Source organism: Vulpes lagopus, chromosome 7 (genome assembly GCF_018345385.1).
Source record: "Vulpes lagopus strain Blue_001 chromosome 7, ASM1834538v1, whole genome shotgun sequence".
NCBI classification, from domain to species: domain Eukaryota; kingdom Metazoa; phylum Chordata; class Mammalia; order Carnivora; family Canidae; genus Vulpes; species Vulpes lagopus.
This window is the reverse complement of record NC_054830.1, coordinates 30566809-30594143: the sequence shown is the minus strand read 5'-3', so window position 1 is coordinate 30594143 and position 27335 is coordinate 30566809. Positions and strand designations below refer to the sequence as shown.

Below are 27335 nucleotides of genomic sequence, written 5' to 3'. Positions count from 1 at the left end.
GGGTTATTTTAACATTTGCCTCAGAAGCATGCAGAGGGCAAATGAACCTGAATGCATCATGTACTGAAACTGTGATATTGTAGTGCCCCTGGTTCTTTATACAAAGTGAGATATTCAGTACAGAAAGGCACAGATTCATGTTTAGGTAGCACTGTACCATTATGGACATCTGGTAATAAGACTTTTGAAATTATTGACAATATCTTTCACCTGCTGTGGAAGAAAATAGGACTAAAGCTCCTAACAGAGCATCTGAGGGTGGCTCAGGGAGAGACAATAATGACATGTCCCAGTGGTGGTGATCCCGCAGGAGCAAACATAGAAAGCATTAAGGATGTTGGGGAGCAAACTGCTGTCACTGAGTTTCTCACAGCTAGAATTAAAGCAGCCAAGGGAAGATTAGAGGGCAACTGGCAAATTGTGGTGCTAAGCACGTTTCTCTTTACTTGATCATTTTCTGCAGCCCCCGTTTCAATCCTTTTATCAGTTGATAGAGACTTTAATCCTCTTGCTCCATTTTTTCTCTCTTCTTAATATGAAATATTGGCATTTGTCTGGTTGTAGATTGACTTATCTTTTGCTAGCCATATGTGTCTGCATGATAAATGCATTTGTGTGTACAGGTATACACTCACACACCTCTTCTTGCTTAGCCTTTATGATTCACAGCATAAATCACTACAAAATCCTGGGAGTTTAGCAACATCTTCACAAACTAGATCCATTTTTTCTCCCCAGAAACCTTCTCCATTCTATAGATGAGGAAGTTGGAGCTCAGTCATCTTGAAAGAATCATCAAAGATTACCCAGTTGGCATAGAGAAGAGGCAAACTTGGAAAACAGCTCTAAGGTGTTTTTATTTTTAAACATATGATTCAAATTCCATCTCTAAGGTTTCCAAACTACTGAATTATCCATGATCCTCAAGTCCTTCAATCATTCAGGAAGGATATGTTGAACCCCATGGGCCAGTCATTGGAGAAGCTAAGCAATGAGTTGCGAGGAATGGGAATGGAGATTTTCTAGGAAGTTGAAAAGGACCAGGCCCTCTGTCTGCCATGTCCCTGGTTTTCCTACAGTGCTTGAAGCAGGGCATATAGCAATGCTATATAGGATACTGGTGACAATTCTATTACTACTGGATGGCAATCACCAATGACAATGACATAGACCAGGCACATACCCAATGTTTTCACATTTTATCTCACTTGGACCTTCAAACTTGATGAAGTGCATACTATTTCTCTTATTTTAGTGGCAAAGAAAGTGGGAAGAGAGGTTAAGTGACTTGTGGGAGTAAGGGCCTCAAAACAGAGCTTAAATGCCTTCAAAACTTACTCTAAAGCTCTCATATGAAAAAAATGCAGTGCTATTAATTTTTTAAATCAATCACACATATACTGACTTCTTACATGATTGCTGGCTTTTCTGTTGGCCTTTCTGTGGCTAGCTCCCTCTCCTGCCACTTTCAGTTGTGTTTCCACAGAAGAGTGGTCATAGGATGAATGTATGGGGTATGGGACCTTTTTTTCCCACTGTTCCCTGGGCTCATGGGTGACTTCAAACTGGTTCTAAAGACTCACATATTGATTAGAACAAAGTTTCCTTCATGCCACCAGCTCATCATGAGGCATATTTCTATGTTACGGTCCACTTCTGGGGAGAATGACATCACAGGGGTGCAGGTACAGGATCTATTTGGGGTGGAAAGGGCAGAAGTTAGGGACAAGGCAGGGACTGAGAACAGTCTTGGGAAATATGCTGGTTGCAGTGAGAACTGAGAGAAGACCATAGTACTTGGACTTAGGTTGCTAACGTTGGAAACAAGTTTGAAGACTTCATCTTGCAAAGGAAAAAGGAGAGAGTTTGTTCGAGATGCAGGACTCACTGACCAGAAGTATTAGTATATGCAGGATGACTCTGTTGACTAAAAGGGTCATTACTAGACTCTATCCAACATCAAAGCAAGCAGAAATATAAAACGATCCAGTTCACAAACATCCTAAGAGTGTCTCAGGTATTCTAATGATGCTGTTTGTTCCCAGGAAGGTCAGTGGACCTGCACTCCTGTCTGCTAGACCTAAGAGCTGATCTCCAGCTTCCTTATCTTCAGGTAAATGGCATTTTTAGGCAGCCAGCATCATTTTCCAGACATCTTTGTCCTAGCCTTAGTCAAATCAAAAACAGCTTCATCTCTTGTAACAACAGCATATATTCACTAAAAATGTTTTCTTAAAAGACAAAAAGAAAGTGAAAGACAAAATGCTGTACTTCTGCTCTTACACACAATTAAGTCATTTCTCCTTGATGTGATTATGTATTAAATGTGTTAAAGTTTATTGTCTTCATAGGAGGAACTTTCCATTACTTTCTGTGCTCTCCATTCTATCATTAGAGAAGATAATTTTTTGAATAAATACTGAGCAAGGGGAACTGAGCAAGACACTGGAAAATGCAATCAAGGCTACTGAAAACAATACTCTTTTCTACACGATTTGTTGTGCTTGCACACAAAAGGACATGGCTGGAAAGTGACTGCCCCCTTACCCAGCATGTGCCTTTCATCTCCATAGGCCATAAAGAAACATATCCAATGTATTGGAAGTATATTATGCTAAGAAGGATCTTTTAAAATTTCATCCCTGTCCCCTACAAGTTTGTGTTTACACAAATATTTCAAAATAAAAAGATAGACTACGAGGTGATTAAAAAGAAATGCACTGAGGCCCGGGCATGTCCTAGAGTGGAACCCAGAGAAGGAAAACTCTATAAAACACATTATAATGGCTTGCAAAGAGGCACTGCCATTTTCATGAAGCCATGATTTATTAATTTTAGTTTCTTCAAATAGAATTTGAATCATAGAGAACTCAGACTGCCTCTACATTGTCAAATTAAAATAGATAATGAGGTCATTATCTGTATTTGCAGAGAAAAGCCTTTTTTCCTACCTTGTTTGTCTTCCTTGAACTGTGGTGCTGGACTCAAGTGAATTATGAAACAAAAAATCATCCCAGAATTTTCTTTTTTAAACTTGAATGTCTAGATAATGGATTATCTGTCCATTTTATTTGAATGATATAGAAAAGTTACATGAATAAAAAATGTAAAGTATTTAAATTTATTTATTTGTTAATAAATAAAAACATATTTATTAATAAACATGCAAGTAGCATGGGAGAGGGCAGCAGAAATCTGTCTGGTCTTACATTTTGTTTAAATTTAGGTCAAATTGATTTGATTCATTAGTTTAGTCAAAATATGCATTTTAAAAATGTAGCCAATATAAAAATGTTTATAAGAAAATATAAGTTTGTTCATAATTCCATTCTCAGTATTAACAACTTACAAAAATGAAAAACCAAACAGGGTTTTCAACTTGCTGTTTGTTACTTAATAGTATGACTAAAACACACATTTTTTAAAAAAGGAAGATATACTTTATTCCTTTTTATAGTCTATAATATATGCACAGCATAGAAAAATTACAGTGCCAGAATGCTCCGCATAGTTACATTGTACAGTTTTACAGTATTTTTTCAAATGGTCCCCCACCAGTGGACATTTTGACTATTTCCAATCTAACTATTAAAACAATGCCTTGAATATGTATTTTTGGATATTTGTATGATAACTTTCTTTGGATATATTTCTACAAGTAGAAGTGGTGGGTAAAGGAGTGTATTGATCAGGGTTCTCTAGAGAAACAAAACTAATAAGATATATATTTTAAAGAATACAAGGATTTATTTTAAAACATTGGCTCATATGATTGTGGGTGCCAGCAAGTCTGAAATGCATAGGGCAAGCTGATAGGCACAGGATTCAGGCAAGAGTTGATGCTACAGTCTCGAGTCCAGAGCCAAGAAAAAAACCAGAGTTTCTGCATTGCAGTGTGGAGATAAAATTCCTTCTTTTACAGGAGATCTCAGCCTTCGCTGATCAGACCTTCAACTAATTGGATGGGATCACTCATATCCTGGAGAATACTGATTTAATTAAAGTCAACTGATCGTAAATGTCAATCACATCTAAAAAAAGACCCTTATAGTACATCTAGACAAGTGTTTGGTCAAAAAACCTGCCACTATAGTCTAGCCAAATAAATACATAAAATTAACCATCATAACAATCAATAAATTGTGGTATATCCATACAGTAGAATAGTACTTAGCAACAAAAAGGAATGGGATGCTGATACATAAAACATAGGTAAATCTCAAGATAATTACGTGGAGTAAAAAAAAAAATTAAAAAGTCAAGCTAGATTAAAAAAAGAATAATTACTACAGTAATTATGAATTAAAGTCTATCATATAAAGTCTAAAAAATTCAACTATTCCTTAGTGAAATTAAGCAGATCGATGGTTGCCTTGAGATGGGATGAGAGGCAGGAAGGAGAATCATCAAGGGGAAAAGAAAATTTGTGGGCCATGGATACATTTCTTATTTTGATCGTGGTGATGGTTACACAGGTATATATATTTTTCAAAGCTTATCAAATTGTGCACTTTAGATATGTACAGTCAATTATATCTCAATAAATAAATATTTGTTTATACTTAAAAAAATTAACCATCACAACGGGTATGCAGTATTTCTAAAGACTTTGATAAGTATTGCCAAAAGACCCTGCTGAAAGGTTGTAGGAATTTGCAATCCCATGAAGAGTGTACTAGGGCTGTCCCTCTTGCATACTGTTTTTCTCTTTTAAAAAAACTTTTATTATAGAAAATTTCAAACCTACACAAAGTAGAGATTATCATATCATCACTTTCCATGTTTCTATTCTCCATGATCAACTGTCGCCAACTCATGGCCAATCTGTTTTCATGTCAACTACCACCTGGTGCCTCCTACCACCACCCCTCACCTGCCAATAGATTATTTGGAAATGAATTCCAGACATCATATAATTTCATCTATAAATATTCAGTATGTATTTTAAAAGATTAGAATTCTTAAAATACATAGCCACAACACTGTTAAGTTCACACCTTAAAAATAGTTAATTTTTATATCATTAATTATCTGTAAATGTTCAAATTATCCCATATGATTTTAAGTTGGTTTATTTAATCATGACCCGGAAAAGTTAGTACATTGCATTTGGTTGACATGTCCCTCCAGTATCTTAACCTACAGACTCTTCCTCCTTCTTTATTTCCCTTTGCAATATGTGCAATATGAATATGCAGAAGGAATCAGGCCCTGTAGAGCCCCCTCACTTCTGTTAAATATCAGCTTCAAGGATAAGGCTGTTGCTCCTAAATGCTTTGCACCTGTTCCAGGTGGGAGATGAGGCGATAGAGAGGCATGTGAATAAAAGCAGTGATTTCCCAGCATTTTGGAGTTTGGGGATCAGTATAACTTCCAGGAGAAATCTGGTACCAGAGGGAACTATCAATTTTTTATTTGGGTAATTGAAGACATTCAAAATAAAAATTAAAATTAAGAACAGTAATTATCACTGTTACCAAAGTTTCATACAGTAAAAGATATATGAATACCCTGAAAGCAGAAGGGGAAACTTTCAGGATGAGAGCCAATCATTTCAAATGGAATAGTTCCCAGAGTCTAGAGCCTGCAGAACAGAATCTGGGAATGAAAAAAGTGAGAGGACTTAGATTTGTGGGCCTATCTATGCACCAATTTTCAGGTGACCTTAAGTAGGACTGTTCTCTGGGTCTCAGTGTTCTCAAATTTAAAATGAGTGGCTGATTGAAGGCTTCTTAAGAGGTCTACAGATGAATTTCAGGGGTTCACAATAAATCTCAGATAGCTTCATAATCATTTAAAAAATCATCTATCTGGGTCAGGTTTCATAATTTTATCATATTCTTAATAGGTGTGCCAACTCCAAAAAGGTTAAGATTTACTAAACTTGAGGATGTTGGTGACTGAGTGCTACAAGTGGAAATAACATCTGAGTTCTAAAGATTTCATTCAGGCTATTTCATGGACGTACATTTTGCCTGACATAGATTAAATTATTGATGGTCCTTTACCCTACCCATTATTTACCTCATCTAATCTTATATCTCGGGGCAACGTGCAGAAAAATATTAGAATATTAGTCTATTCAATGAGATTTAGCTTTCAGTGCACCCACAGCCCTAGCATACCTCCTATTTGTCTCCATTTGAGGCTCACTGGAGCATCACTTTTTCACTTATTTTTTCCCCTAACTGGAAGGCAAGATAAAGTAGCCCCAACCACCAACTATGTGATCTTGGACAAATTTTGTGCCCATTTTGAGCCTCAGCTTTCTCATCACCTATATCTCAGGGATTTTGTAAGGCTCAACTAAGATAATGCAATACATTGCATTTACTGTAGTCTGCATATATTTAAGCAACTATAGTCACTATTCTTAGGTGTGCAAAGAACTTCTGAAGTTCAAAATTCAAGGTGTAAATCTAATTACTAAAGTTGATTTTAAAAATTCAAAATGCTTTCAAATTAGATTTCAAAGACCTGGAAACATGGCATGTTTTTTTTACTATTTTGCTTTGTCAAAAAAGTTACCCTACCAAGCCATTATTTAGTCATCTGTCGTTGCTTGCTGTCATGTCATTCTGTACATAATAACTGGCGTCACTGAATCTTCAGGATAGGGAACCTAGTAGAACCATTGCTGGGTGGGAAATTCAATATATTTGCCAGATTATAATGAAATAAATAGTAATTGCTTATACATATAGAACAAAATGCAATCTCCTTTAAACCACCAAAAAGCTATTGCCCTGTCAAGTGGCTATGGAAGTGTACACTTCCAATTCTTCAGTTATTAATACATACCAATAATACCATAAATATTACCATAAATACACAAATCCTTTTTGGCAAAAAAATGTCTAAGACACAAGTCAATATTGTTCATTTTAGTTAATTAGAAACAGTTTGTTCCATATATTTATCAACTCAAGTTGGAAAAAGTGCCCTTTATTATCAGTAAGTATAATGTCACCCATGTTTCTGGTACTTTGCCAGCAACCAGGGGATTAATCATACTATTTTCAGGTTGCAATTGGAACATGACAGGTAGGATTTCATTTTTTGCAGTGCAACCAGAAATCTTTTTAAAATATAAATCAGAGCATGTCAATCCCCTGCATTAAATTCTCCTCCAGTGCTTCCCCTTGCACTTGAAGCTGTATCCAAACCCCTGACCGGGGCCCACAAGGACTGACATTACCAGATCTTGTCCACCTATTTGCTATCACCATACCATCTTGCTTCTTTTTCTTCCTACAGCATTTCCCCTACCCAAGTCTTGGGGCCTTTGAACTAATCTCAAATAGCCCACTGTCAGCTTCATCTCTTCATTCAGGTCTCAGCTCAGATGAAACCACCTCTGAGAGGCCTCCCCTGACCACCTAATCTAAAGAGGGTGTTCCATCTATTATTATCACATTATTCCCTTTAACTGCTCTTATTTATCATTCTTATCATCTAAATGATTGAAGTTATCCTGCTTATTTGTGTCTCTCCCATTAGAGTATAACTAGCAGGAAGGCAAGGATCCTATTAATTTTGTCTACCTCTCTTTAACTTCCAGGTCATATCTGGTGCGGGGTTAATATTCAACATGTATTTGCTACATCAAAATGAAAAGGAGGGAGGGAAGAAAAAGGATAGAAAGAGAAAGGACAGATTTCCTTAAAGTCTGAGAACAGATATTTATCTAGAAGCTGACCCTGCTCCTACCTCAAAGAATTGTAGAAAGAGATGCCTCAGCTATTCTACCAGAGGGAACCAGGCACTTGATCAAAGTCACACAGTGAATGAAAGAGTCACAACTCAAGCTTTCTGCTCCTGGGTCAGTGGACCTTCTACTATCCTGCAATTCCTATGAGGAAGAGTCTCTCCAGTGGCCCAGAAAGATCATGTCTAGGGGTTGGAAGAGCCATATGATCTAGAAGTAAAACATAGAAGCAAACTCACAGGCTTCTGGGGCCTGCTGGAGAAGCTCAACAGATTCCTCCCCTCCAGACCTTCTCACGTCTTTCTCATAGGCCTCGTTATCTAAGGCACACCTGTGCAGCTGTGTGCTGGCTTTGCCTCATTGTCAGGACCGGGCTTCAGCACCATGTTTCCAGCAGATGGCTCATTCATTAATTCATCTACTACAAGCACTGTGCTAGGGATTATGCATATCAGAGTAAACAATAGGAGATGGTTTCTGCTCTCAGGGTATTTGTTCTTAGAAAAAGCAGAAAACTGACAATCTGTTTCTATAAGTAGCAATGAGGGTTAAGACCAGGTACAGGGGCCCTAAGCTAGTCTAGGGGACAGAGAGGGCTTACTGGCGGAGGGACATTTAAATGAAGGTGGAGAGGGCATGGTGGCTAAAGAGCTGGAGCTCCAGGCCTGGAGGTGAGAAAGTGTCATTTGAGGAACTGTTTTGAGTCATTAATGATAATAGCCAACAATAACTAGTAGGTATTGATCCCTGTCTCTGTGCTAATCATTGCATTATATGCTTTATATGCTGTCTTTCCTTTACTCTTTATCAGAGCTGTGAGAGGTATAATCATTATTATCCCTACCCTACTGATGAGGAGACAGAGGCTGAGCATATAGGAAGTCAATCTACCACAATTGGTCTGTCCAGAGGGATTCTCATTGCACAGTAGCATATTCTTCCTTTTGCTTCCCCAACAAATGCTTTTTATGCATCTCTGGCAAAGTGGATGCTTCTTCAGCCTTTCTCAGGGGTTCATCTATGTCAGTTCCATATATGCCTGCAGAGGAAAGGAGCTGTGCAAATTTTTCAGAATGGTTGATCAGGAAAAACTAGATTATTAAAAATTAATTGGCTGAAAATCAATTGGTCAAATAATTAACCTGACACTGTCATGAGATTTTACCCAAGCTGTTTTGCTACCATGTTTTAAGTTGATGCTCCTCAATTTGAAGGCTGGTAAGAATGAAGATGTGTGTGTGTGTGGAGGGGGGGGTGGTATGTGGTAGAGGGCTTGGCCCAGGGCAACTAATACAGTTAAAATATTTTCCAAGAGGAAAATCTATCTTTCAGCAAACTGATTATTTGGAAAATTGGCTCTAAGGAAATGATTTTCCTGCATATTTGGTTTTGGTTGGGAATTAACCTTGGACCACCCCCACACTGTTTTTGGAACAGAATTCTTTCGGAATGACTTGGTAACTTTGAAGTCAATGCCATCATCTTCCCCTTGCCTGCAGTGGTGAAACTAGCATTGAGAATGAGACTTAAGTCAAGCTGTCTGGGAAAAGGAAAGGAAAGTGGCTTCCTTCCCTCATCTGTTGGGATTCTAGATACATGTTTCTGGTCTCAGGTAATCCTCCATTTTGTCAGCTTAACCTCTTCCTTCTTATCCAAGCTAGTCTCCTGAACTTCTGCCTCTGAGAAATCACCCTGGTTCAGACCAATCTTAAATGAAAGGCAGTTCTATGCAAGGTCTAGCAAGGATTTGATTGAAAAGACACCAATATTTCATAGAAGAGTAAAAAAGGTCTTAAACAGAAAAATGGCACTTAATTACTGGGAAAATCCCAAAAGAAATAAAAAACAAAAACTCTTCTATGATTAAATTTCCTTTTGATTCATGGAATATTTGAAGGGAAGAGAACAGAAGCTCAATCTAGCTAAAAATCAAGGTGTAAACTGTGTGAACATAGACTACAAATAAGCCTTGCAAGTAATTTTTATTTAACTTCTTAGAAATAATGTTTCTAAAAATTTTAGATCAGAATTCCTCAAACTGTGGTTCAGAGACCTGTGAGGACTCTGAAGCCCTTGCAGGGAGGCCACCAGAGCAATACTATTTTCAAACCAAAACACTAATATGCTATTTGTCCTTTTACACTCATTCTTTCACAAGTGTGCAGTAGAGTTTTCTAGAAGCAGCAGGTTGTGGGGTGTAGTCTTTGTTCTGATGACTAATGGAATGTCTACTTGCATATTCTAATATTTTACAAATCTTTCAGTTTTTACTTCTAATATGGTAAATAGTCATAGATACAATCCACACAAATAAGAAACTCTTCGTAGTAGTCAATCATTCTTAAGAATGTAGAGGGGTCTTGGGACTTAACATTTGAGAATAACTACTCTAGGTAATGACTTTTCACCCTCCCTAAATTATTTCATCTTTCTCAAGCCCATTTTTAGTAATTCAAGTAATATGGTCATGCATGGCCTAATTCACCATTTTACACAGGCAGTGCTTTCATTTGACAGATGTTTATTGAGTAGCTGTTGCATGCAAGTATCACACTAAACAATAGTTTTCTTATTATCATCAAAGAGTGTAATTCAGCTCCCCGTCCGTAGCAAAACCTGAATAAAGGCTCATGTCTGAATTGCAGATGGCGCTACCTAGATATTGTCTAGCCTGCTAACTGTCCATGCATATCCAGAAAGAAGAAGCCTATATCAGATTGTGAATGTTCCCTGGTCTTTGACATTTCACTTCTCAGGGTCCCTCAGGCTAGAGGTAGGACAAGAGTTGTCAGACTTAGATGTTCTATTGCAATGGTTATCCACTATAAACACCACCTATCTACTATAAACACTTCTCTATCTTTTATCTCATCCCCCAAAGGGAGTCACATACTGTGGTCTACAGGTGGGAAGCTCCCCTATAGGAGCAAATGTTGTCTGGGTATCCCCATGTAGTGGACATCTGATATTTTTGCTTACTTGGCACCTGTTTTTCCTTTTCTAAACAATTCCTTGATTTTCAGGTTTGAGCATCAGATCTATACGTTATAAGTTGTCATGTTTTATCTCTTGAGCTTAAAAATTAGACAGGCATATTGGATCTTACTCCAGGACAAAGAGGCCAATACCGAAGAAAATATGTGGAGAAAGAGACAAAGAGATTCTAGTTCCTTATTGTGTTCCTAGAACCTAGCACAGTGTCTGCACATTACACGTGCTCAAAAGCATTTATCATTCAATTGACTTTAATCTAGCTGCTTTACAAGTGACGAGAGCACTCAGAACAGAGGCCCATTTCATCCTTTATCTTGGACAAGCATCGGCTGCAAAATATGCCCACTGGCATATCAAAGTTTGATAAAATCCATTTTTTTCTTCTCTCTTCTATTTACCCTCCCTCTTTGCTGTTACCTCATACCATTTCTCTAGTTTTTATATTTTCATTCCAAGTACCCTCTCGAGAAGGTAGTTATTTTATATCAGGACACTGGATATGCTGCTTGATTCAAAAACATGCTTTTCTGAAAGTATTTTTAACTTTGCATTTCTATGTTTAGCTTCTCTGGGCTCCTAAATCTTGTGAAAGAAATTTCACATTTGGCCAACCTATGCCAACATTCATAGTCTGGATCTGGAGCCAAGGAACATGAACCAAAGTAGATTAGGAGAATGAGTGAGAAGAGAAAGAGTTTTATAAAAGGGGGTTATAATTAGCAGGATTTAGTACTCAATAGGTTTGGCTCTTTCAATCAAAGAAAAATTAACCTATTCAAAACTCTATTTGTAATCTACACAACTATTTCAGAATCCCACTTATGTAAAGATTCAGTGGATCTGATGACCTGTAAATGATGCAGTCAGTAGAAAGGACTCACGCATCCTTGTGTCCTACAGATTGACTAGGAAAATAGCTTGTAATCCTGTATCTTTGGTTGGTCATCTTATAAGAAACCATGTTAAGAAGAGCTCACTTAACCAATCTCCCTTCCTTTCTCCATGTACAATTAAGGGGGTTTCTTCTGAGAAATTTGAGATAAGATTTATCTCTTATTTACTATCAAGTTGACTCCAAGAGTTAAAAAAATACTGGCAGGACACGGTCCATTCCTCAAATCTGCTTGCCTGTTTGGGTTTCCCTAAATGGTTGGGCAAGATGACAGCCTCACACTCTTACCTTATCAGCTTAGTATCCCTGATCATTAGAGGCCAACCCTCAGCTTCAATAGAAAAATCCAAAATAGGTCACAAGGCCAAATATCTAAACCAAATACTGAGGCCAAGGGAATGGGTGCTGTAATTGGTCAGGTTGTCCTCAGGTGCTCAGGGTGTATGTGATGTGTGTGTATATGTGTGCACACATGCATGTGTGTGAGTATGTGCATGCATATGTGTGAGTGTGTGTGTAAGAGTGTAGGATGTAAGAGGAGGTGGCACTCCACACAAACATCACTGAATGGATTCTTCACTGAGAAAAAGGATTCCAGTACTAGAAAACGGAAACAATACAAATATACTGTATAGGTCTGTTCCCTAGAACATCATGCCTGTTTTTTTCTTTTTCTAATCTTTATATCTCCCATGCCAAGTATGATACAGAGGCTCAACACATATTTGATGAATGAACAAACATAGAGCTACATGCAGTAATATATATGCCTATCATTATAATAAGGACCACGTATGTGTATACTCTAATATTGATATTTTGTTGAATTCATGTCCATTATGTTATAGCCTCCTTCCACCTTCCTCTTTCTCCATCTTATCATGCACGGGTTCATTTCTTTTTTGCACTTTTCTACTTAATTAGTCTTAAAGTATTACTCAGGTGCATTTCTTTCATGGAGGCTTCCCCAAGGATTACATGCCTTGGGGATGTATTTCCCTCATCTTTGAGTTATCAGTGCCTTGGTTTTCTATGTCTTGCCTTCATGAATAGAGTGTTTTAGAACAGAGCTCTTTAATCAGACTGCTCACATTCAAATCTCCACCATTTACATGCTTTGTCACCTTGGCAAACTTAATTTCCTTGTCTGTAGAGGATGACAGTAATAGTATCTCCCTCACAGGGTTGTTGCAAATACTAAATAATAGCCATAAAAGGCTTAGAATTGTGCCTGGTACAGAATAAGTGCTCAGTGAATATTGACTATGGTTATATATGATGGAATAAACAGTTGTGCTCCTGTAGCAGACATGGGTGATGTCCTGCACCATGTTTCCTTGCCCACCTGACTTTAGATAGCTGTTGCAGATGTTGATAAACCTCCCACCTAACCTCTTCTCTCAGTCTGAGGGCCTTCTTTGGCCAAAGAAGGCTTCTCTGCTGCAAGCAGGCACAGTTGGAGGTATGTGGGAATTAAACCCTTGGATGCAGCCTTCAATTACTGAGGGATGAAAGTCAGTGGGTAAATGCTATTGCTTCCCTGCCCTCTGGTCTTAGGATTCTTGGGTGTATTCTGCACAGTTTTTCAGAGGATCTCCAGCAGGACTGAGCCTCAGTTTCCCATTGTGACTGGCTAGTGTTTGTCCTCCCTTTCTTCTCCCTCCTTTCCTTCTTTCCATTCCTCCCTCCCTTCCTTCGTTCCTTCGTTCCTTCGTTCCTTCCTTCCTTCCTCTCTCTTTCTGATATTTCTCTCTGCTATCTCACTTTGCCTGCTTCTTCCCTTGGGCCTCCTGGGATCACCTCACACATAAGTTTCCTGTACCAAGTCTTTGTCTTAAGGTCTGTCTTGGGAGAATCTAAATTAACATAAGTCCCAACAGTCTCAATTATGAAAGTTATTTCTCAGGATATATTTATTTAGGACAGGTCACACCCATTTTTTTGTAGCTCTGGATCATTTGGCATGTTTTGTAACCTGACATCCAAACTGCTTAGCGAATAAATGATATATTTTGAGAAAAACTTTAGTATTTAAATTCAAGAGAAGGAAGCTCTATCATATTTCTCATCACAGCTGATGAGATTAATTTGCTATTTACATTGCTATTAGGTTCAAATTTGGGATACACATGAAAGCTTGAACTTCTTTTGGAAAATTAAGCCTCGAAATTGTAACTTGTGAAAATGAGGCATAAAGTGGGTTTATTTATAAAAGTGACTTCACACTTCACTTGGTGGATTTTACTTTGTTGAGGAATCACCCATCTATTGAATGATTACTACTAACACACAAAGATGCCAAAATATAAACTACAAGCTACAGGATTGTGTATTTTTTTCAATACTACAAAAACTTCACACCTTGTTATTGAAAAAACAGATGTCCTGGTGCAGAAGTGGATAAGAGAGAAAAGGCCTTTGCTTTCTTTCAACTAAACAAATGGATAGAACAAAATCAGGAATCTGGCCAGATGAGGTTTACTCTTTCCAAATACAGATAGTTAGACTCATGTTTGTTTTATGATTTACAAGTAAACTGCCATTTCCAAAAATGATTTGACAACTGCAGAATATATAAACAAGATAGTATTTTAAAAAGTGAACAATAGAAAGATATACTAATAATGTGTAAGATTAAGATTGAAGACTGTATCAGTTAACTATTGCTAATACCACATAATAAACCACCTCCAAACTCAGTGACTTAAAACCATCACTACCTACTGTTACAATGAGTCTACACATGGCTGCAGTAGCTCTGCTTCATGCATGATCATTCTGGGCCTCAGGGTGAAGGGAGCAAATACTGTTGGGGTGAGGGAATGAACTGTGACCAATAAGTTTGTCTATAGCAGGGAATATTAGTTATCATACTGCTCTTTAATGTCCATTATCACCCTAGCCTCTTTAATTCAAGATATTCTCATTTTTACACTAATGCTTCTTTCTGCTTAGAATTACTACCCCCTTATGTTTTCCCTTATATCTCACCTTCTATAATGTAAACTCGATATAAGAGATTTTTTTGGTCTTTTTTTTTCACTGACGGTGGTTTCCTATCTCTTGGATGCCATCGACTGCTTAAGTATTTGGATTTGTGCATCAAGTCTTACAGATTAAAACTCACTGTAAGTTCTTAATCCTTTTGTCCATATAATCTTTTTAAAAAGATTTTATTTATTTATTCATGAGAGACACACAGAGACAGGCAGAGACACAGGCAGAGGGAGAAGCAGGCTCCCTGTGGGGAGCCCAATGTGGGACTCGATTCCAGGATCTCAGGATCATGCCCTAAGCCGAAGGCAGACGCTCAACCACTGAGTCACTCAGGTGTCCCAATAATCTTATTCAGGTGTTTCAAACCATAGTAAGCTTAAGTAGTTGAGCAGGGAGATATTGTTTTGGAAGGACAGTAATCTGGATAAAAGTTATTCACCAGAAGCTCTGTTTCCCTTCACAAGAGACCCTGATTCAACTCTTAAAATATCTTGGGTTTACTGACAACCAAGGCTACATGCTCCAGTGAAATGTCTTAGGATCCTGCAATATAACTTGTTAATTGTGCAAGAGTATTCCACGTGGCAAGAATTACTTGTTTCTTTTAGGAAGCTCAGTTTATCCTAAGGATTGAGTTAGCATCTCATATCTAGATGGCAAATATTTATTCATTATAGAACTGATTTCCACTGTTAGTTTAAATTCAACACACAAAAGTATTTAAGATTTAAATCTAAGACATTGTCTACAATAAGAAAATGTCCTGACATCTCCTAGATGAAATCTCCTTTCACCTAGGAGATATTCTTTAGTTTTATGTCTTTAAGCATTCCTTCATTCATTCAATAAACATTTCTAAGCATACACCATGTGTGAGATACCATGTGTCATACCTCAAAACACAAGGATAAATGCTTCAAGGAAACTTACACATTAGTGGGTAGAGAGCACATAAACATACCATGGAGTATGATATCTGCTAGAATGAAGCTGTGTATAGAGTTCTGGTGACTCTTCAGATAAATGCAGCACAAGGTGGAACAAGGGATTCAGGGAGATTTCATAGTAGATATGAAATGTGAGCCAATTCATGAAATACAAATAAGACATTTGCATGGCAGGAAAAAAGTTAGAGTGGGAATAGGAGAGAGGGTAAAAGTTTGAATATGAAGGGTAGTGTGATGGATAGTTATAAAAATGTATGAAAATAGCAAGTTTGGGGAACTATAAGTCATTCCACAAACTTATCATTTCAGAGAGATAATACCTGACCATAGTTTTTAGGGTTAAGCAACAACTTTGAAATATAATTAACTATAATATACTACCATAAAGTTCATCCTTTTAAAGTGTATAGTTCAGTGGTTTTTAATATATTTATAGTGATTAGTATATTCACAAAGCAACCTATAACACTATCTAATTTCAGAATATTTTTATCACCCCCAAAAGAAGCCTTATACACATTAGCAGTCACATTCCATTCCTCCTATCCCTTAACATCTGAAAATTACTAATCTGCTTTGTTTCTATGAATTTGTGTAATATAGATATTTATGGTATCATACAAAACATGGTATTTTGTGACTGTCCTGTTTCACTTAGTATGTTTTCAGGGTTCATCCATGTTGTTGAACATGTCACTCCTTTTATATTGCTGAATAATATTCCATTCTATGGATATACCACTTTATTTATCCATTCATTCATCAGTTGGTGGACATTTGGGTTGTTTCCAGTTTTGAGTTATAATGAATAATGCTGCTAGGAACATTTGTATATAGGTTTTTTGTGTGTATGTATGTTTTCATTTCTCTTAGGTATACACCTAGGAGTGTAATTGCTGGATCATATGGTTTAACATTAACGTAATCATATGTTTAACATTTGGAGAAACTGCAAAACTGTCTTCCATAGTGGATGAATGACTAATAATTCTACTAGCAATGTAGGAAAGATTGAATTTTTCCACATCCTTGTGAATATTTGTTATTTTCGTTGTCTTTTTTATTTCAGCCATCCTGATGGAGTTGAAGTGATAGCTCATTGTAGTGATTTACATTTCCTGAATGACTAGTGAAGATGAGCATATTTCAATGTACTTTTTGGCTATCTGCATGTCTTCTTTGGATAAATGTTTATTTAAGTCCTTTAGTCATTTTAAAACTGAGATATCTTCTTGTTGTTGTTAGAGTTCTTTATACAGAGAGAATTTTGTAGAGAGAGAGTTCTTTATATATGCTGGATACAGTCCTTTTTTAAATACGTAGTTTAGAAGATTTTTTCCCCATCCTGTGGGTTGTCTTTTCACTTTTATTTATTTTCAAACTTCAAATAAATGTTTTTATTTTTTCAAAATAATAGTATTTAAGAGACATACATTTATGCCAAAGATGATAACAGTACTTAGAAAATAATTACGGGACTTTAAGTTTGAACTTCTTTCCTGAAAAAGTTGTGATTCACAGTAAGAAAAAAAAATCACTCAATTCTTTATAAGATTATGATGCTTTTTACTCAAGAACATGTTGTTCAGTCTGATAGTCTATATAATTCATTAAATATAATAAGAGGTGTCAGTTACTATGCTTTGTCAGATAGTATACATATCTAAGCTATTCAAATTTTATTTTTTCCACTTTGTTGATAGTATCCCTTAAAACACAGGGTTTAAAAATTTTTTTTGATAAAATTTAATTTATCTACTTTTTTATTGCTTATACTGTCAATGTCATATCTAAGAAACCACTGCTAAGTAAAGTACATAAAGATTTATTCCTGTGGTTTCTTCTAGGAGTTTTGTAGTTTTAGATTTTAAATGGTCTATGATCTGTTTTGAGTTAATATTTATATACAATATGCGGGAGCGGTCCAACTTCATTCTTCTGCATGCAGGTATTCAGTTGTCCCTGCATCATTTGTTGATAAGATTATTTTTTTCTCCACTACTATGACTGGCACCCTTGTTGAAAACCAATTGATCATATATGTCAAGGTTTATTTCTGTACTCTCAATTCTATTCCATTGCTCTACATGTTTACCTGTATGCCAATATCAACTACATTTTCTTCTGATTTTTTAAAATAGAGAAATACATTCCACCACTGCATTTAATAAGCTATTCAAGGGATAAAAGACCCAAGGGTCAAAAAATTTAATCAGTTATTTTTCTCTCTGAATTTACCAACTGATAATCATTTTCAGAGTCAGTAGAAGGAGTAACAGATCATCATATTCTATTTAAAAAGCTCTTTTATGCTGATGGATCTTTTTCCTTACCCACAAAAATTTCCTGGAAGTCATATTTTTAGAATCACATTATAAATTCCTGCCTTTAGTATACATTTATTGAGGACTTACCCTTTGTAAGGATAGGTAATCTAAATTCTTCAGAAATTAATTTTTAAGGTTAATAGCTATGTCTATAACTGCATATATGGATGTATGTGTAGTGTATTCGTTTTCTACATCAATATTTTAAGCATTTTACGTTAGTTCTGTCATTTACTGGCTGTGCACCCTTGGGCAAGTTTCATAGTTTCTTTGACTCCTCGTTTCCTAATACCAAGAGTATACTCTCATTGAGTTCTTATAAATGTTAAATGAGAAACACATGTAAAGATTTTTGTAGAGCATGTGATACACAGAAGCACTTAAAAAGCTTGGACTAATAAACCATCATTAGGTTTAACATCCTGGACTGGAACAATAAGGAAAGTATTGAGATTCTTCATATTCTCCTAGAACCTACTTAAAAAAAAAAAAAAAAAAAAAAAAGCTTTGGCCATTAGTGTTAGTAGGAAATGTTCAAAAGTGTCTGTTGACAAAATGTAGTTTTCAGGTGTTAAAGCAAGAAACTGGAAGAGGACAATAAGTAATTCCTAGAGTTCTAGTTCACGAAAAAAATTGTTAATTTTTCCTCCTAGCAGTAACTTGGTTCCAAACTCACATGAGAAAGTAGGAAAAAAGGATTGACAGAAATTCAGTTACCTTAATTTCTAATGTACTCATTATTTGTGACTTCTTCCAAGGTTGTTCATCTTTCTATTAAAAAATCGCTTTCTAAGCAATTCAATGGGGTAAAAACTCCTAAAATACATGGGCAATATACATGGTGGATAAAATATTTGACAGCACATGTCAAAATGTGTTGTACTTGAATTTCAGCTCTAATCTACTGATAAATTAAAGTGTTCTACTGTCTCATCTTTCCCACTAGTTTTATCCTTTACTTAAAGTAGTTTTCTAATGTGGATACTTTTCAAGGGAAGCTGTAATAGACATTAGCTGTGTTTTGGTTGTCAAGCACTCATTTTTCCTTTTTTGCTAATAGCAGCTTGATTTTTTTTCGGGGAGTCACAACATTTGGGAGATTGTCCTTTTATGAAGGGATGTTCCCAAGCAAAGAGGTAAGTGTATATGATTCAACTTACCAACTAGATTATTTTTCTGGATTTTGGACCTCGAATGACATGATGAAAGGATGAAATGTAGGGCTGAATTGAATCATGCCTATGAACTGAATTATGAATTAAAGCTACCCCTTAATTTTTACTATATATGTACCCTGGACTGCCCAATTTCCTGTATTTTTAAAGCCCAGTTACTGAGTGTTCCCCTTCTTTATGTGAACTTTCCTATGTCCTTCCAATAAATGATTTCACTTTTGTTACTCAAAGGCAGGTCCTGTAACTTGCAACTTCAAGAACTCTTAGTGATACAGAGTCTGCCTCCAGGCTTGCCCATTCTCATACCCTCCTAAAGAAGTAGGGCTCTGCAAGTGAGTTTTCCATATGTATCTGTTGACTTCTTTAATCTCCCCTAAAGGCTCACCCTTAAATTCTCTTGAAAGTCTCCTATTGCTTTTAAGTCTCAGACTCTCTTAAGCATTCCAGAACTCTTCTTCAAAGGATTTATTAAGACCTTGTAGGATAGGAGAGAGTAACATTTGATAATGATAGAGAAAATCACAAAATCCTTCTCCTGCTTTCATCTGTTAGTTCTTCAATAAATATCTGTTGAGGAACTGCTATGCCCTGTCCTAGATGCTAGAAATACAAAAATGACTAGGGCAGAGTCTTGTTCCTTAGACAGCCTGGAGTCTACTAGAGAAGATAAGGCCCACAGAAATAACAATAATGCCACAGAGACTGTGATAAGAGCTATAATTGAGGTACAGATCAAGTGCTCTAGGAGCACAAAGGAGGGAAGATTAATTCAGACTGGAAGGATTGGGGAAGATTTCAGGGGGAGGAGATGAAATTTCAAGCTAACTAATCCTCCTGTAAGTGCCCAGTGGCCAATTATCTCCATGAAATGGAGTTTGCAAAATTAAGCCTGACCTGTAAAAGTTAGTTTATTTTCTCCTAGCATGGCATATTACAGTTTCCAAGGTTTATGTCTTCTTGGGCAATGTACTAAAATGCTTAGGATGGGAGTGAGAAAAAAAGGATGTTAAACCTTGCTGTTCTGTACCTAATATGTCTGGAGTCTAGTGTTTGCATCTTTTTAGTCAGTGGGACTAAATGACAATGATCATGGCCTAGATTGGGGCCATTGTTTCTTAGCAGGCTTTAAATATCAGCTCCAATGAACTGCTTGGGCTTATTTTCTTTAAATGGAGATCTGCAACTTGTTTTCATCTACCTTGAAAAAGATACTCATTTCATATTCTTTTATGTCCACATCTTCCTTTTTTTCTGCCCACATAGTGAAGCCAACTTTCTGTTTCATTTTAGCAGAGAAAGAATACTCGGAATTAATCTAGGATGGACATTCAGTCTGACAGAACAGGCTTGAAAAACTTATTACTGTTCGTGGCCATACTTGTAGGGGTTTTGTGTGAAATGCTCCTTTCATGCTGGTAACCTCTAAGATGTGAGGGAGCAGTGTTATTTGGAACACAAAATGTTGTGTACCTAGGTGACAACGAATTCATCTATCCAGCCAGAGAAAATATAATTGAGAGAGGAAAAGCCACTTATTTTTTTAAAGTTCTTTTTTTTTTTTAAAAGAGTGGTTTAATTTGATCAAACAAGTAGTACAATAACCCCTCTGCCTGCCTACAAAACACACATTCTGGACAGTATTTACATTAGTATTCCATCAGGCAAGAGAAAAGAGAAAGAACGGAAGGTCACTGCTTCTTATTCACCTGGGGAGAAAGACCTTGGAAATCCTTGTTTTATTGAAATCTGTTATGTGTACACATTAGTGAGGAACCTGTGAGGGTTAAAATTCCCAGAAGCTCCTTGGGAATGACATAACATTCCTATAGAAATAGGCAGAAAAAGTAAAGAAGTCTTCATTAGGAAGACTAATGCTGCCCTTATTTTTCCATCATCAGTGTCCTGAATTTTCTGCTTAATTCAGTGACCCTCAGAATGTCCTAAAGATCCTTGTCATACACAAGAAAAGGGTGAACATGGAAGAGGCAGAGGATCTTCAGACCTATGACCCTTCAATTGTTCCCAGTGCTCATTGGGAAAAAGGCTACTTTTAAAGTTTATCTCACAGGGCATAGGAGATTGCTTGGCCCACTCCTAATGAGTGAATTTGGATTTGCTATTATGGGTTGGATTGTGTTCTCCAAAAATATATATGTTGAAGACCTAACCACCAGTACCTCAGAATATGACCTTCTGTGGAAACTAGTTAAGATGAGGTCAGCCTAGATTAGGTTGGGCCCCTAATCCAATATGACCGGTGTCCTCATAAGAAGATGGCCATATGAAAACAGAAATATATAGGAAGAACACTGCAGGATGAGGGATGCAGAGGCTGGAGTGAGGCAGCTGCAAGTCAAGGAATGCCAAAGACTGCCATCAACCACTGGAAACTAGGAAGAGTCAAGGAATGATTCCCCTGCAGTTTTTAGAGGGAGCATGGTGCTGTTAACACTTGGATCTCAGATATCTAGACTTTAGAACTGTAAGATAATAAATTTCTGTTGTTTGAATACACTCAGTTTGTGGGATTTTGTTACAGCAGCTCTGGAAAACTAATACATTTGCTTATAACTCTCTTATCCCATGCTTTGTTGACACTTGTGACACAGATGTGCAGATTCATGGAGCACTGTACACCTGCCTCCCCCTCCTTACCACTAGGCTCAGGGTTCCCTAGAACTATGAGCATCTCCTAAGTTAACCATATGCTTTCCTACCTCCATGAATGTGTTTCCTTTCTGGCACAGCCAGGCCTCAGAATTCCTTGCCTACTCATCATTCAAAGTCAGCTTTGACTCCCCTCTAAAGCAAGTGTGAACTAGTGTGAGAATAGCCTTGTCCTCCCAAGTGGTGTCTTTGTACCAGCCTCTACTTGCCGTTAAGCTAGTTCACTGCATGTCTAATTTCTCTCTGTACTATAACTTTAAAAGTGGTGACTCTGTTTTATTTATTTTTTTTGTATCTCTGAAAGGCTTACTTCTCAAATTATAGTCCTTAAACTAGGAGCATCAGATCACAGAATCTCAGTCCCCATCCCAGACCTCCTAAATCAGAATCTTCATTGTAACAAACTCCAATGAGATTATATGCATGGTAAAATTTGAGAAAATTTTACCTCCCTAGAGGACCTTGGGATACCAGCTACTGTTAACTGAATGTATGCTTACCTTCTGCTATGTTGCTGAGAATTTTTACTTAAATTATTCCAAATTAGTCATCTGAACAATTCTATTAACAATTCTAAGAGGTAGGTATTATTACTCTCCATTATATACATGAGAAAATTGGAGAGAAGGTGGAATGGAAATTGTGAGGAGACCTCCTACCTCTCCTCCCAGTTGAACACCACTCCTGTGACTTGACCTTCCTTGTGGTTTTTCAGGCAGCAATCCTAACTGCCCTGGGAGTTGCAATTTCTGGGGAAACATCTGAGCATCTGTCATAGAGACAGGCCTCTTTTTGCTATTTCAACACTAGTTGATGAACTCATGTCTCTCCAGACACTATATCAAAAAAGGGTTCCATGGAAACACTAAATTTGGGAAATGCTACAAATTACACAGCTCTCTTGAATATTAATAGATCCGAGTCACCATTAAAGGCTTTATTACCTGACCTCAGTAAATATACCTACTAAACTGTTTAACTCAGTTTTCCCAAAAGTTTATTTGGCTTCAAATTGAGGTTGTGTAACAGCCATTAACATTCTGTGAAACACACTTTGGTTTAAAATGAGATGCTAGGGCAGCCCCAGTGGCGCAGCAGTTTGGCGCCGCCTGCAGCCTGGGGTGTGATCCTGGAGACTCGGAATCGAGTCCCATGTCGGGCTTCCTGTATGGAGCTTGCTTCTCCCTCTGCCTGTGTCTCTGCCCTCCACCCCCCTCTCTCTCTATGAATAAATAAAATATTTTAAAAATAAATAAATAAATAAATAAAATGAGATGTTAATGACAAAGGGAGATCAAGAGGGAGACTCCATGGATTTTTTTTTTTTAATTCAGAGAGAGAGAGGGAGGGATGGTTGGGAGAGAGAATATTTCTCTCCTGCTGTTATTTTTCAAGTGGATTTTTTTTTCTCAAAATCAAAATCAGATATTAAGCATGTAGGAAGGGAGCTAGGGACCAGCAAGAGCTTCTGAACCACTGGGAAGGGTGGTTCATTTCTCTATATATTATTTAATATCATAAAGTCTTCCCTAGAATCTCTTCCAGGCTGTAACTCAAGACAAAGACCTCTGATAAAATTAAGTGGGATGTTAACTCTTGGGAAGATAGAGTGCCACATTAAATCATATTAACTTTTAAAAAATGGACACTGAGGTCGTGAGCTTCACACATGGGGGGCGTAATATTGCAAAGTAGCAGGATACAGCCATGCAAAGGAGATTAATTACACATCAGGAGGTTGCTGGGAGAGGAAGCAGGAAGGCTTATGGACTTGGCTATTAGGGGAAATCTCTTTTTCAAGGATGAAGGACTGCATTAGGAGCCTTTTTGCTTTGGTTGGGCTCTTGATAGTTCTGAGGGTAGATTTATTTGGATTTTTGGTGCTGATGGAGAGCAGTTCTCTATCCATAGGGCTGTTCAGAACTCTGGCAAGCAATGCCACCATTCCCTGGAGTTTTTAATCAAGGTCAGGCATCCTTTTAATGCAAATATAGAGCAGCAGTTGATTGCTGCCTATGTGCTTACAATGGAAATGGTAGGATGGGGTTTTCCAGATTTTTTCATTCTAGAAAGAAAAAGGATTTGAGATCAGTTGTTTGGAAGCAGAAATACCTTCCGGAAGCTCCTTTTTGTGAGGACATGGACGCAATAATAAATGAACGCCAGCAAACAGGAAGTGCTACATGAGTTTTCCAGGAAAGCCCAAACTTTTTTTTCCCCCCATAGTGCTCTGTGATCTCCTTTCCCCAAATTCTTTGCTGCTTCTATTCTGTCTGGCTTTACTCCAGCTGTCCCCTCTTTCTGGAATTCCTTAGCCCCCATTTCTGCCTACTGAAGTCACCCATTTTTTCAAGGTCCTGTCAAACTTGTCATTTTTTTGAGAAAAATTTCCTGATTTTCCCTGGAGAAACAAATGCTGCTCTTTTGTGGCTTTTATCGGCCTTTCTTATATTTATCACATTTTGATTTCTATCATCATAGTGCCCATGGTTATCTCTGAGGTTCACACTTTGAAGATGGAAACGGATTCTCAATCATGCTTCCCCCCACACTGTGTAGAGCACATAGCTGAATGGTGCCTCAACACAGCAAAAGATTGCAACTAGGGGTAGGTGACATCTATCATTCAGCATCCTGATCTGGATGACTGGATGGTGTTCCCCTTACTTCCAGGCGTGTTCTTTCCTCTTTGTTTCCCGATCTGCGCTAGACCAGGGTTTCCCAGATGTCAGCCCCTCTCTTATCACTATCACAAGTTATGCCACATCTATGAACCACTCATGCTTCTATTTATTTAATATTTTTCTTTATATTGATTCCCTTGTTTCTTATAATAACTCACTTAAGAAGCAGTCCATTTACCTCTAATTGTAAACCTAGTATCAACTTGCCCTCAATAGAAGATAACCACAAGTATGAATACGATGAGAATAAAACCTTATTAAATTCATTCATTAAAGATTCATTCATTCAGCAAATACTTATGGGACATCTATTATGTACCAGGCACTGTACTAGATGCTGGGGATATGGCAATGAATGAGAAGGACATGGTCCAGTTCTCTTTGGGCTTATGTTCTCTTAGGGAAAACAGAAAATGAAGAGATAAACAATAAATATATAAATGCTATAAAGCAAATGAAGCAGGGCAAAGAGATGGAGAGGAATTAGGGTACTATTTAGATGAAGAGGTCAGGGAGGGGTTCATTGAGGAGATGATGTTTGAGCAGATACTAGGAAGGGCAAATTGTGCAACCATATGGAAGCAGAACTTACGGGGTCCTGAGAATGGAGGAGAGTGTGGCTGGAGAAGACCAAGGGATAGGAAGGGTACTAGTACAGGAAATCATAGAAAAAGAGCATGATGAGTCTCTGACAAAAGCAATGATTCTGAATCATATTCTGAAAGAAATGGCACGTCTGGAACATGCTATTACGCTCTGGGAAATAACGTCATTGGTTAAGTGAAGATTTGAGGAAATACTCCTTTGGAATTTTAATTAGAATATCCTACTTGGTTCACGACCAAACCCTGGAGTCAAGCAGTGCTGTCTCCAAGAGAAGTTTAGCATCCTGTGGGACCTAAAGGGTAGAATGCCCACCACAATGTTTGGTTCACTCAACTCTGAACTTCTTTGGGACAGTTCCTAGCACATAGTAGACATGCCTTAATCTTTTGTGGAATGAAGGAAATGTATATTGTTTTGATTTCCAGATTGTGTATCTTTGTTTGGGACCTGGCTAATCCTGTGCCCCTGATCCTGGTATTCACTCCCACCCTGCCAGAGCAGGCAAGAAAGGAACTACCAGCAGTAAAGGTGCCTGCTCTTGCATTCTCCTTTCAAAGCATTGGTTCTTAATTGGGACTGTCCACTAGAACCAGCAAAGGAGCAATATATTGACATGGCCTGAGCTTCACCTGCAGGGATTCGGTGTTAATTATTCTGGGTTAAGGCTCAATTATCTGTGGTTTCAAAAGTTCCAGTGATTCTAACGTGCACCAGGCTGAGAACCACTGCTTTAAGGGAAGCATTTTCACATTCATTGTTATAGAAGGAAAAACCAAGAGTTTCAGGTCTCTGGGATTGCATGAAAACTAGTATTTTGATGTGATGTAGATACATGGGTTAGAAATATACTGGAATTGAGATTCTCTGTGCCAGGCATAGTGTATTAAACAAGACAGTATGGAAAGTGCTATGAAACAAACAAGGATGCTGCCATAGTAAGTGACTGCTGAGGAGGTGTATGTGTGTAGGTAGATACGGGGGTGGTTGGCATGAATGGGGCAGTGAGGGAGGGCAATCTCATCATAGAGGTCAGGCTCTCTCTAAAAGAGGTTATTTGAACTGAAATGTGAAAGCAAAGCAGAATCAGCCAAGCAAAAACCTAGAAAAAGTTTTCAGATCAGAGGGAATGGCAAGTGCAAAGCCTCAAGGTAGTAGTGTATCGGAGGAATTGTGAGCCAGAGAAGAATGGTGAGAAATGAGTTCAGAGCTGTTAATCTGATTAATTCCTTATTTATTTCCTCAGCAAATTAGGTCATTTTTTTTCTTTATAAAAATTAACCTTCTTCTTAAAGTCTCCATAGTCCTATACTATTTTCCAAATGTGTTCTGCAGAGCTGAAATGTCCTTCATCCTTTCTGGTTTACTATACCATAGTCCACATTCTCTATGTCCTTCAAGGTCCTATTCAATTGCCACCATCTTCAAAAAGCCCTCCATGATCATTCTTGATGGAAAACCTCTCTCCTCTCTAAGCCACCACAGCCCATTACCTTCACCTTTTTAATGAATGGTAGTTCTTTGTCTTATGTATCTTTCTCAGCCTATCTTCTTTACCCTACTACCTGCTCCATGCTAGAATCTAACCCCAGTTCTGATTTATCTGATAGTTCCTTGCTTTTTGCTCACGGCTAGCCCTGCATTATGCAGGGCTCAAACAATGTCTGTGGAAGAGTTACTTATGTGCATTCAATTCCTTTCAACAAGAATAACAGCAATCCAAAAAACCTAAGCACACACACAGTAATTAAAGCAACTAACAAAACTGCATTGGCTCTCTGCCTCTGAGTGGATTGTTGACTTGCAGATAATAGTTCCTGATCATTCACCTTTGAAAGAACATATTGCAATTCAAGCGAAAAATGTCAAAGCAGGTAGTTTTGGGAAAGCCAACTCATTTGTTGACTAAAAATGATCCAAATAGCGAGAAATGAAGACCATGAGAGAATGGAATGCCATCATTTTAACCTACTTAACCAGATACTTGCAAGTAATATAGAGAGAATAGAAGGCAGAAAGATGAGAAAAAGAGAATCAATAAAAAGCAACGTGGATTCACTCGCCATGGTCAGTGGTGTGTGACAATTGTACCATCTGTGGTACAGATGCTAACTGCTACACCTGTGGATTCTTCCAAAAAGATTCCCTTTTTTTTTGGGCAGAGACCCTATTATTTGATACTATTTGATTGCCAAAAGCAATCTTATTTAATCCTACTGCTGCCTGAAGAATGGTCAGCATCATCCCATTTTTATAAATGCTGAAACTGACTTGCTGTTCTGGAGGCACCATGGCTTTGTGCATGAGATATGAGCTTTGTGGCTAATAGCCTGGACTCTGT

The 27335-nt window shown here is 37.6% G+C and overlaps 1 protein-coding gene across 1 annotated transcript in view; it reads right to left on the bottom strand.

Annotated features, from left to right (window-relative positions):
* Positions 1 to 27335, bottom strand: part of SYNPR (synaptoporin) — a 293689-nt gene that overhangs the window by 51612 nt on the left and 214742 nt on the right. The gene's annotated exons all lie outside the window — the stretch shown is intronic.